This window comes from Canis lupus, chromosome 21, assembly GCF_003254725.2.
Source record: "Canis lupus dingo isolate Sandy chromosome 21, ASM325472v2, whole genome shotgun sequence".
In the NCBI taxonomy this organism is placed as follows: domain Eukaryota; kingdom Metazoa; phylum Chordata; class Mammalia; order Carnivora; family Canidae; genus Canis; species Canis lupus.
Genome location: NC_064263.1, coordinates 48,032,560 through 48,043,721, shown reverse-complemented (window position 1 = coordinate 48,043,721; position 11,162 = coordinate 48,032,560).

Here is an 11,162-nt window from a genome sequence, read left to right as displayed (position 1 = left end):
GTCTGGCACTTTGAGGACCACTGGAGAAGTGGCTGGGAAGATAGATGTATGGCTATAACCTTCCTGGGGTTCATCTCTGGACTTTCAACCTTACCATTATATTCACAAGCAGGTTGTTCTCATGTTCCCTCCATTTCCTCAATCTCTAAAAAGGATATGCTGCTACCGCTGCTGGACACATGTCATTATGCAACCTGAGTGAACCCTAATGCCAACTACAGACCCAGAGTGATTATGGTTCATCAGTTCATGCATCAGTCATGCAGGTTCATCAGTTGTAACAAATGGATCACTGTGGTGGGGGATACTGGTAAAGGGGGATGCTATGCATGTATGGGGTTGGAGAGGTATATAGGAAATCTCTGTATTTCCTCTTAACCTTTCTATAAACCTAAAACTGCTCTAAAATGTCTTTTTAAGAAAAAAAGGGGGTGGGGAAGGATGGCGAATAATACTGCCTACTTCATAGCATTGTTGTGACGTTTATAGATGAATATGGGGAAAGTGTTCAGAACAGTGTCTGGGATAGAGTAAGGATGACATAACATTATCTCCCTTCATTGATTTTCATTATTATCCAGGCACTTAGAGAGAGGCTGGTATGGAGCTGGTATTCCATAAATATTTGTCAAGATAAAAAGGATTAGAACAAGTCCCATACATACTAGGTAAATTATCTTTGAGCCTCATTTTTTTTCATTAAAAAAATATTTTCTGAGAGACAGAGCATGAGCTGTGGGGAGAGCATAGGTAGAGGGAGAGAGAATCCTCAGCAAGTTGCACACATGGTGCGGAGCCTGAGATCATGACCTGAGCCAAAATCAAGAGTTAGGCGCATAACCAACTGAGCCACCCCGGAGCCCCTCTTTGAGCCTATCTTTTTTTTTTTTTTTTTAACAGATGAACAAAATTCACTACTTTGTGGATTTATTGTTAGGGTTAAGGAAACATGTGTATGTGGAAAGGCTAAGTTTCAAGGGCTTTAAAAGTGTTATTTTTTTTTGCAAAGAATGAGATTTCCCTCATGGACTTCCATTCACCTTTTGTACCCTCTGACCTTTCCCAATCTCTAAACGCTCATGCAGAACTCTCTATCCTGCGTCTCATTCTCATTAGGCTTGGCTCTGACTAGTTAATTGGTATGTCCATGATAGATTAAGAGCAAGCATGTCAGAGTTTCATTATGTTTGATCTACGCCTAATGTAAAACTTATAGAATATATACAGCTCTGTCCTAGAAAAGTACTCGTGAAGGGCAATACACATCAAAGTTTGAATAAGTTCTAAGTTTAATAATTAGTGACAACTTGGGATTAATTTATATGAATTATGACTAGCAGGTGAATTAGTTAGGACTCTTGGTTACAAGTGATCAAAGGCTTGTAAGGAAAAAAAAAAGCCAGTCAAAGAGAACATCAGTTCACATTTCCTAAAGTACAGTTTCAGGCACAACTAAATTCAGATACTGACATTTTGTCACCAGTAATACGTCTTTCTCTACTTTTCAGCTTTGCCCCCTACCTTGGTGTTGCATCATTTCTCAGGTTGGCTCTCAGGGGGTAATGACAGAATTAATCACCAACAGCTTTAAGCTTGCAACACGCCAGCTTGGAAACTATGATGAATCTACCGCTTATTTCCTGGTTGATCCTGTAAGGTTCAGGGTAGGACCCTCATTGACCCAGCTTGGGTGGTCGGATGCCCATTCCTTCACCATGCAGAAGGTGAGGTTCTCTAATAATCACTGACAGATCTGGGTCGAATGCATAACTCTAGAAATTGGAGGTGGTTCAGCCCTACTTTCACCGTGTAGATTGACAATGGAAGATTGGGGTTAGTTTCCCCAAGGAAATTTGATACACTATTACCAGAAGAAGGGTGAAGATTATGGCAGGTGAAAGTAACAGGTGGTATCAGAGAGGGGGGTATCAGATAAATGTTGACATATTATCCATATAGATGGGTTTTATGTATAAGGTAAGTCCTATATTTGAACAGTATCCTTTCTTGCCAAAGGAGTGACTCTGATAAAGAAGGTTGTGGGGGTGGGGGGCAGCCTGGGTGGCTCAGCGGTTTAGGGCCACCTTCAACCCAGGGCCTGATCCTGGAGACCCAGGATCGAATCCCATGTCGGGCTCCCTTCATGGAGCCTGCTTCTCCCTCTGCCTGTGTCTCTGCCTCTCTCTCTCTCTCTCTCTCTCTGTCTCTCTCTCTCATGAATAAATAAATAAAAATTTTAAAACGAAGGTTGTAGGGGATGAGGCACGCAAGTTGATGAGAGTGTTTTAAAAAGAGTGGATTTGTTTTGTTTACCTTCAGATTCCATTACATGAGTGGAGCCCCATGCTCCACCTATGCGGAAGACAGATGTTTCCTTAGCCAAACTCATTCTTTCATTTTAGTTTCTTCTTTCTCATTTTTCACTTTCATCCACCTCAAAGAATACTCTCCAGACTTGCTATTCAGATGGCCATTCTTCCCATTTGATTTGATCTTGTTATTCAGTTAAAAGGAGATGCGGTGTATTGATGTGAGCATTGAGAGATGCACAGGACCGATTTTGACTCATTTATTTATTAACCACGTCACAATTGAATTGTTCAACCCTGTAAGCATCAGGGTTTTTTAGCTGAAAAATGGGGAAGATATGAGTGCTTTTGAGTATTCAATGAGTTGCTGTAAAAATCCAAAAATAGAGCCTTGTCCAAAGTCTGTCTTCAGTAACAGGTAGCTCCCTCCCCTGATTCCCTGCCTCCCTTTCCAGATGTACATTTCTTCTGTTTCTCTCATTTGCAATTCTCATCTCTGTTCCATCATGTTGAACCATAACTCTCTTCCAATTAAGTTGGTGTTTCTAGTTCTAAGTGTCCTTGAAGTCTACCCAGAAAATCCCCACTTTCAACATATGTTCAGGGAGACAAAAATCTAAGGCCAGACTTAGATATAAGCAGAGCAGGTGACTGTTTAGAGGCAGATAATGACTTTAAAAAGTGAAAGTTAGAGGCTCTCTGGCCCTAAGCTTTCTTTCCCAACCACCTACCTGTCAATTTCCATTTAGGACAATTTTTGACATTAAATCAGTGAATTTCCATTATGATCTTGTTTGCATGTAGATATTCATCCTAATAGTAGCAATCTATGGCTATTGGTTAGTCAATAGCAGCATGAAGTCATTAATTGGATTAACCTAGAATATAAAAGAATTTGAAAGAAATGGAAGTGAGAACAGGATTAGAGTCTGTGATATTTTAAGGATGACAGAAAGTAGTCACAGTATCGGGTACACTGGGGTGATCCTCAGTGGGCAAGACATTCACTCATTGAGGCTCCATTGATCTGTTAAACCAGAACTTATGAAATACCCATGTTGTGTCTGATAGAATCTGGATGAAAAAGAAAGGCAAATTCTGGGCTTTCGTGAAATTCAGTCTGGAGGGCGGCTGATATTAAACAAGTAGTTGCAATAAAGCTCAGTGCATTTTATAATAAACTAAGTCCAGGTCTTCTGGAAACACGGAGCTAGACTACCAGGCCCACTTAGCCAAGATGAGGCCGGGTGGAAGATGTGCCATTCAACCTGAGACCTCCAGGATGGCTCTGATGTAACCAGAAAACAATAAGGAGGAAGATCTCCTAGGAAGAAAACAAACAAACAAACAAACAATCAAAGAAAAACAAAAACAAAAACAAAAAAACAAAGGTTACACAGGCCTGGAGACTAAAAAGAGAAAGAAAACAAAACAAAAATGCCTGGTAAATGTAAGGTATAGAAATAATAATTTTCTATACCTCAAATGCAGAATACATGGAAACCCGAGTAGAGACAAGGCTGGAGAAGCAGCAGGGACGAGAATCACAGGAAGCTGGTTGTGGGGAAGGAACGGGAGTATGTGAGCCTTATTGAGGCATTGCCATTGTCCCAGATGAGTGCAGGGCTACTGCAAGACTTTAAGCAGAATAGGCGTATGACCACATTAGCTTTCATCCAGGTCGGGCTGTTGTCGTATATCGGGAGCCATGGATGAAAACAGATCATTTGCTACAGCAATCCAGTGAGAGGTGATGGCTGTCAGAGCTAGTGTGGCAGTGATCTTAATGACGGCAGTGATGATGAGGAGGAGGAGGACGCCAGAGTTGATGAAAGTGGTGGTGGCGATGGTGATGCTATCTGTAGGCACTCTCAGGACTTTTTGTCTTCCAGTCTCTGTAGCTGCACTGTCTAGTACCGTAGCCAGTGACCACATGTGGCTATTTGAATTTAAAGGAAGTAAAATTAAAAATTGAAGTCCTGCCAGCCACATTCCAGGGGCTCAGTCACATGCAGCTAGTGACTATCACATTAGATAATGCAGGCAGAGAACATATCCCTCCTCATGGAATGTTCCATCAGACACCACTGCTCTGTAGTTTTCTTCTTATCATATTTAGAACTGCTTGACTTCCAGTGACATTTGTACCTAGCACTAAATTTAGGACTAATATTTACCAGGAATATAAACATAGACTCAACACTTAGAACACATTAGGGCCCAATAAGTGTATTTTAAATGAAAAGCATCTGCCAGGTACAGCTCTTGTCCTTCATCAAATTCCTTTTGCTTCTAGTCAAGCTCAAATTCCACTTCTGAAAACCAAACTTCCACCTGTGTTTTTGGACAGGCTTTAATCACTTAAAATCCCATCCACTGCTTTGCAAGATAGCGTGTTTTGGTGCAGGGCTTTTAATTTTTATGTCAACCATAAAACTTTTACCCAAAATAATTATGTTAGGGAAGCCTCAAATACAGAGGTAATAAAGTTACAGCTTCCCTGGTGAAGTTTGATAGAGAACTCAACTACTCTCTTGCTCCCCCAAATTTCTGTGTAGAAAGATGTGTAGAATTTTAGGGCTCAACAGAACACAGCTTGAAAACCACTGTTGTAACAAAGAGAATACAGGATTTAAGGTCACAAGTTCTGAGTTACAATTACAAGCCTACTAATAACTAACTACACATCCTTGAAGAAATCTTTAACATCTAGTATTTTTATTTTTGACCCCTCTAAAATAAGTGTATCACGAGCCCTTTGTTCACGGATTTCTGTGCAGATTAGTTGACATGATGAATGTGAAAGTAGTTTGCAACTTGTAAAGGGATATTCCAGAAGGAAATGATGCTATTATTGCTTTTCTTGTCAAACCTCCCTTCAGGAATTACAGCTGGTTACCTGCTAACAGATGGTTGCTTCATCAAAACTGGCGTCCTGCACAACTAATTCTAAGATCTTCCAGACCTTGTTGGTTTGCGGGGACAAATGAGGTTCTAATTGACAATAAAATTTAATGACTCTCACTTTGACCTGCTCACACAGGACCTCCAGATTCCCTCAAATTGTCTCCCAATTATTTCTCATGTATACTTGTGAGCAAGTACACTATTTATAGTTAGTAAGTAATTCCTTCTATTTTTTCTCCTCTTGCAATGAATTTCTTTATCCAAACCCCATCCGTGTAGATCCCTGAAGGAAACCCCCTGAACTTTCTACCTTTTATTGTGTCCATAGAATCCCTCCTTTCTACATAGCTTAGCAGCACTCCTGAAATTGCCTCCTATTCTCCTCTTCTGTGTGTTCTGTCCAGAAGAGGGGGAAGGTACCCATTTTCCTCCCTCAGTGACACATGATTTCACCAGGTCGTAGAAGTAGCACTGCTAGGCCACCATATCTCTCAGGGTCAACTATGGAGATAGTTCTTTGCTTTTTGGCCAAGAAATCCTCTCTCTAAAGGATTCACCTGTGGGTCTTTGAAGATATATGGGTGGTGAAAGTTAGAGGGATAAGCTGATGTTTAGTCAGGGACAAGGCCAAGGCCATAGTTAAGGAGACAACACCAAAGGACCATATTGAGGTTGAGCAGGGTAGGAAACAGCTTGTGATGAGTTTTATGGAAAACGTCAGGTCTGAGTCTATGAAAAGCAAGAGGGCTGAAGGCTCACTTTTAGGGGGAGTTTTCCTACACTAATATGAGGGATAACCACTTATATCTTTTAATTAATAATGTTTCAGTAAGACAATACTTTTTAACATTTTGGAGCACACACTCACAGAGGGCACCTCAGAATCTTGGCAAATAGAGTGAGGTGGGATGTTGCATGTAGTTTGAAAAAAATCTTTGAATATATTGGATCTACTTTTCTTCCACACAGAGCAACACTTTATTATAGTGTATAGCCTACTCAGCTAATCGGCTGGCTGGGTGGTTAAAGGCACTATACTGCTGAGCACTGACCAAATTCAACTACTACCTTCAGTATTCAGTCATTAACTCCAAAGTGGGTCCCATAGTCTTTGGGTATTTGTCCTTTATATGGTCTCCTCCACGATGAATCAGAGCTGGTCTGTGTGACCGATAAAGTATGGCAGCGGTAATAGAGTGATCTACAAGACTAGATCATGCAAAGCATCGAAGTCATATTTGCTTCCTTGGATCCATTGCTCTGGGAGGAGCTGACTGCCATGCCACGAGGTCACTCAAGGCCCCCACCCACACCCAATACTAACTTGAAAGCTACATGAGTGAGTCACCTTAGAGGTGGATCCATCAGCCTCAGTCAAGTCTTCCAGTGACTGCAACCCCAGCCAGTAGATGATTACAACTTCAGGACAGACTGTGAGCCAGCCTGCTCAGCCATGCCACTCCCAAATTCCTGACCCATAGACTATGTGATAAATAGTAAGCATTTAGTGTCGTACTAAGTCGCTATGTTTTTATGTAATTTGTTATGTAGAAATAACTAATGCAACAGCTAAGGGCAACTCGCTTGAATTTCAATTACAGACACATTGAATTAATTGTACACTTTCTTTCCCATATTGAACCACACATTCTAAATTTGTAGAGACCCACTAAAAAGGGTAATAAATAAATAAATAAATAAATAAAGACACCGAAGGATGGATATATGTATTTTTAAAGTTAAGTATTTTAAATTTCACATGAAATATCTAGTCATATGAGGTGACAAAAAACATCTTAAAATTATGAAAGGAAAAAGATGTTCCTTAGAGATAATAATATATCAGTGATTTGATGACAATATTAAGAACACATTCATCGTGTTTGCAGATCCAGGGAGTCAGAATGGGTTAGGAAAGAAGTTATTAGACAGAAACAAGACTAAAAAAATCCATCTAGTTAGTGTGTTATCAATAGACCATAAAATTTTCAAAAATAGTTATAATAAGAAAAGAATAGAAGTCCTGTACTGGGCTACAAACAGTACCATTTATGTTTTTCTTGAGTATAGATAACATTGTGCAATCCTAGCTATTCTTTTTTTAGTTCCTAGCCTCTTTTTAAGTTATGTTGGGCCCCTAGGAATAGATTCTAACCAATGCATGAGAAAAAGAAGCACTATATGGCAGTCTTTGGCCTGAGAATAACACCCATGTTATTTCTTCTCCTTCCATGCAAATGTGGTTATGTGTTGAAGATAGTGACATCACGAGGCTCAAGGAGCCTGGGTCCCTGACCGACCCTGAGGAGGAGAAGTGTACAGGAGAGCTTTCTGGGGGGAGCTGTCCATCAAACTCAAAGCCTTTATCTTGTTAAACTACAGAGCTTTTGAGTAATTGTTACTACAGCGTAATCTATGACTAAAACAGAGAGCTTGCCATCTGAGTTCCTTTGAGGATTATAATTCTCCAAGAATATACTCATACTCTTAATCATTCGTTCCAAAGCATAGCCTTTCTACTAAACTAGCTTAGTTAGTCATGGACCATGTTACAGTCAGTTCTCTTCTCCAGCCATTTAAGGGTCCAGGCCAATAATCCAAATGTCTACGTCTTTCAGAGCTAGTTCCTCTTTGGAGCCTTTGATCTACTTTGCAGTTATCATGCTCATGCCTCAGCAGGGATAAACCCACCAGAAACCCCAACAAAATTTGATCTCAAAAAAGGTGGTATTTCAGGTCTCTATTTCTTCCTTCCCAGGAGGCTCCAAATTTACTCAAATCCTCCCCAAAGATCAATTCTACAGCAGGGTTTGTCAGTAATTGAGAAGTTGTATTAAATATTTCCCTTTTGAGCAGAGATGGGCAAACCGCAGCCTGCTGACAAAATCTAGTCCGTGCCCTGTTTTATTATGGCCTGGAAACTAAGAATGGTGTTAACATTTCTTTATGTTTATAAATGAATGAGAAAAAAAGATGGGGGGAAGAAGAGGCGAGGTAACAGCAACAGAAATCTTAGTGGCCAAAAAGGCCTTGGCCATTTACTTTACTTCCTGGCACTTTACAGTAAGAGCTTGCTGACCTCTGCTTACGAGAATCGGGCTAGCACTAACTTAAATGTACTATGAGGAATCCGTTAGGTGACATTTCCTGGGAGAATATCTACTCCAACGTAATTTTTTATGTCTATTTTCAGAAATAGACCATTTAAGTTTAGTCTCACCCTTCATCTTGCTAACGTTGTTTGCATGTGAATAATTTTGGGGGGGGGCTCTATGACAAGATACCCAAAGCAGCCCTTTTTGCATAGAAATTCTTCATAGATAATTTTAAAACATGTTTTGCCTACGTATGTCTTCTAATTCTTTTTCAGTGAATATTTTTTTACTTGTGTTATTCTCAAAAAGGATTATGTCTAGCTCTAAGTGATATGAAACGTAGGAAGATCAACACATGGAATGCATCTGGGGGTAAGTCTTATGAGAAACAATTTCAGGAAGCAGGGAACATTTTTCCTGGAAAAGAGAAAACTCAGAGGAGCTGTGACAACATCTCTGAAATTTCAGAAGGATCTGTCAGAAGAGAAAGGCATTTCACTTATTCTCTATGATTAAAAGGAGTAGGATTAGAAGAGAAAGGGTGACCCACAGGGAGACCAATTTCTGCTTATTATGAGAAAGCCTTTCTAAAAGTCATGGAAAGCCCTAAGAAATACACTGGATAATTATTTGGCATGGAAGTTACAAAAGATATTTGATCCTATGATTTGGGACTGGATAGAAGTTTTTTTTTTTTTTTTTTTGTGTTCAATTTACTAACATACAGAATAACCCCCAGTGCCCGTCACCCATTCACTCCCACCCCCCGCCTCACCACACACAAAACACAAGTATTTGAAAACACTGCTGATATAAATTCTATACCCTCCATCTACTGACTCAGACCACTGTCCGTCAGCTCATGGACACCATCCCCAGTCATTGCAAATATTTCTGATCATTAATTGATAGCATCTCTGGAATCAAATGCGTGGGTGAGGAATCAATTTGCTTTGTATTCTCGCTTTGCATGGAGAGGAGTTCTTCACTAGGAACTGGGTACCTGAAATGCCTCCCATCCTATCCACACAGAATGGAGGAAAAGAGCTGAGCTAGAATTAAGGAGAAGGAAAGAAAGCAGAGGAAAAGTAGAGAAAGGGGGATTTGACATAGCCAGGGCTCTTTTCCCAGAGCTAAGATGAAATTACCAGGCAACTATGTTTTCCCTCCAGGAAAATCAACCCCGTCTTGGTTCTTTCCATTGTTTTCTGCTTCTGGGTGTTTTTTGTTTTGTTTTGTTTTGGGTTTGGGGTTTTGTTTTCTTTCTTTCTTTCTTTCTTTCTTTCTTTCTTTCTTTCTTTCTTTCTTTCTTTCTTTCTTTTTCTTTCTTTCTTGTCTTTCTGATCTTTTTGTTTTTTTAAATTTTCCTTGTCATGGTTATTTAAAAGTGATCCAAAGAGAGTAGTAATGTGTCCAGATGGCAGAGTTAAAGCAACCTGGGGAAATTAGCTAAGCACATTGTGGGATCAAAGACAGCTGCTTTTTTGGTATAATTAAACATTTTTAGGGAAAAACCTACAGACAAGAGTAAGGCTCAAGGGGCCTCTGTTGATTAATCAGAAGCCAGACAGCATGTAAATCAGCCTCACAATATAGGGACACAAGGAACCGCTGAAACAGATTGCAAGAATGGCCTCTTTTCCTTGGCCTGAGAAGCTACTTAATATTAAATTATAGGATGCTGAAGATGATTAATTGTCCCTGAAGTCACTCCCCTTCTCCATGCCTCATTTGCATCTGAAATAAGATTAGAACTACTGTTCCTCACCTAACGTTCCTGTGATGATCTTTAAGGGTTTAGGAATATACGGTCATAAAGAATCAGTAAATTGTTTTCAATATCTCTGAAAGTTTACTAGAAATCGTAAGGCCATGAAAGTCACAATTATTGAGTTTGATTCTGTTCGGAATTTTTCAATGCATAGATATCATATTGGTAATGTAACGGTGATGGAAAAACACCACCTGGCTATTGATAACTTGAAGGACTTTCTGGGATGTGACTGGCGGACCAGACGCTGGTAACAAAACATGGCCACCTGGGTCATGACCAAAGAGTGAAGCTCTCTATTAAGTGAAAAAAAAAAACAAACAAACAAAAAACAAACAAACAAACAAAACAACAACAACAAAAAAACAAAACAAAAGATGAAACACATAAGAAACTTTACATTGTCCCTAAAGTGCTCACACTCTTGGGTTTGAAGTTTCTAATTTCTGTGGCCTAGATTGTTGGTGGTCATATTTTAAATCGTTTACTCAAAAACTAATTTCCCAGGATAAACTTGCAAACTAATTTGCTCCCACGATGGGGTGAATGGATGACTTTTTTCTCCACAAGAGCATTAAATTTTATAATTCCCCTCCTTTGACTGCACTGGAGGTACAATTTAAAGACTAAAACAGGGTTTGGAAATGTGAGCGTCGGGCTTTTACTTTGCCAAGGCTTTGTCTCTTTGGGGGCACTCTTGATGTCCTTAAGCACATCAAGCGATTTTTAGTCTATGCTTGTTTTTATAAAGCTCCTTTTAAATAGAAATATTTTGAGATCTCCTTTGTGGGCAGTGACAGTGATGGAACTGACAACTACAGGAAAAATCTCAGCACCCACCTTCTTAAACTGCAGATGCGTTTGTGGCCAAGTGGACTGCTTCTCTTTTCAAAATGTACTATTTTAAGTCTTCAACATCTGCCATCGGTATTATTTTAATAATTGGTTTCCTGGCCTCCGATCTTACTATCTAACTGTTGCTGCCAGACAAATCTTTCTAAGGCATAATTCTGAACATAATTCTTGCTCAAAATCTTTCAATGGCTCCTTGTTGAATATAAAAAGAAATGAAATCTCCTC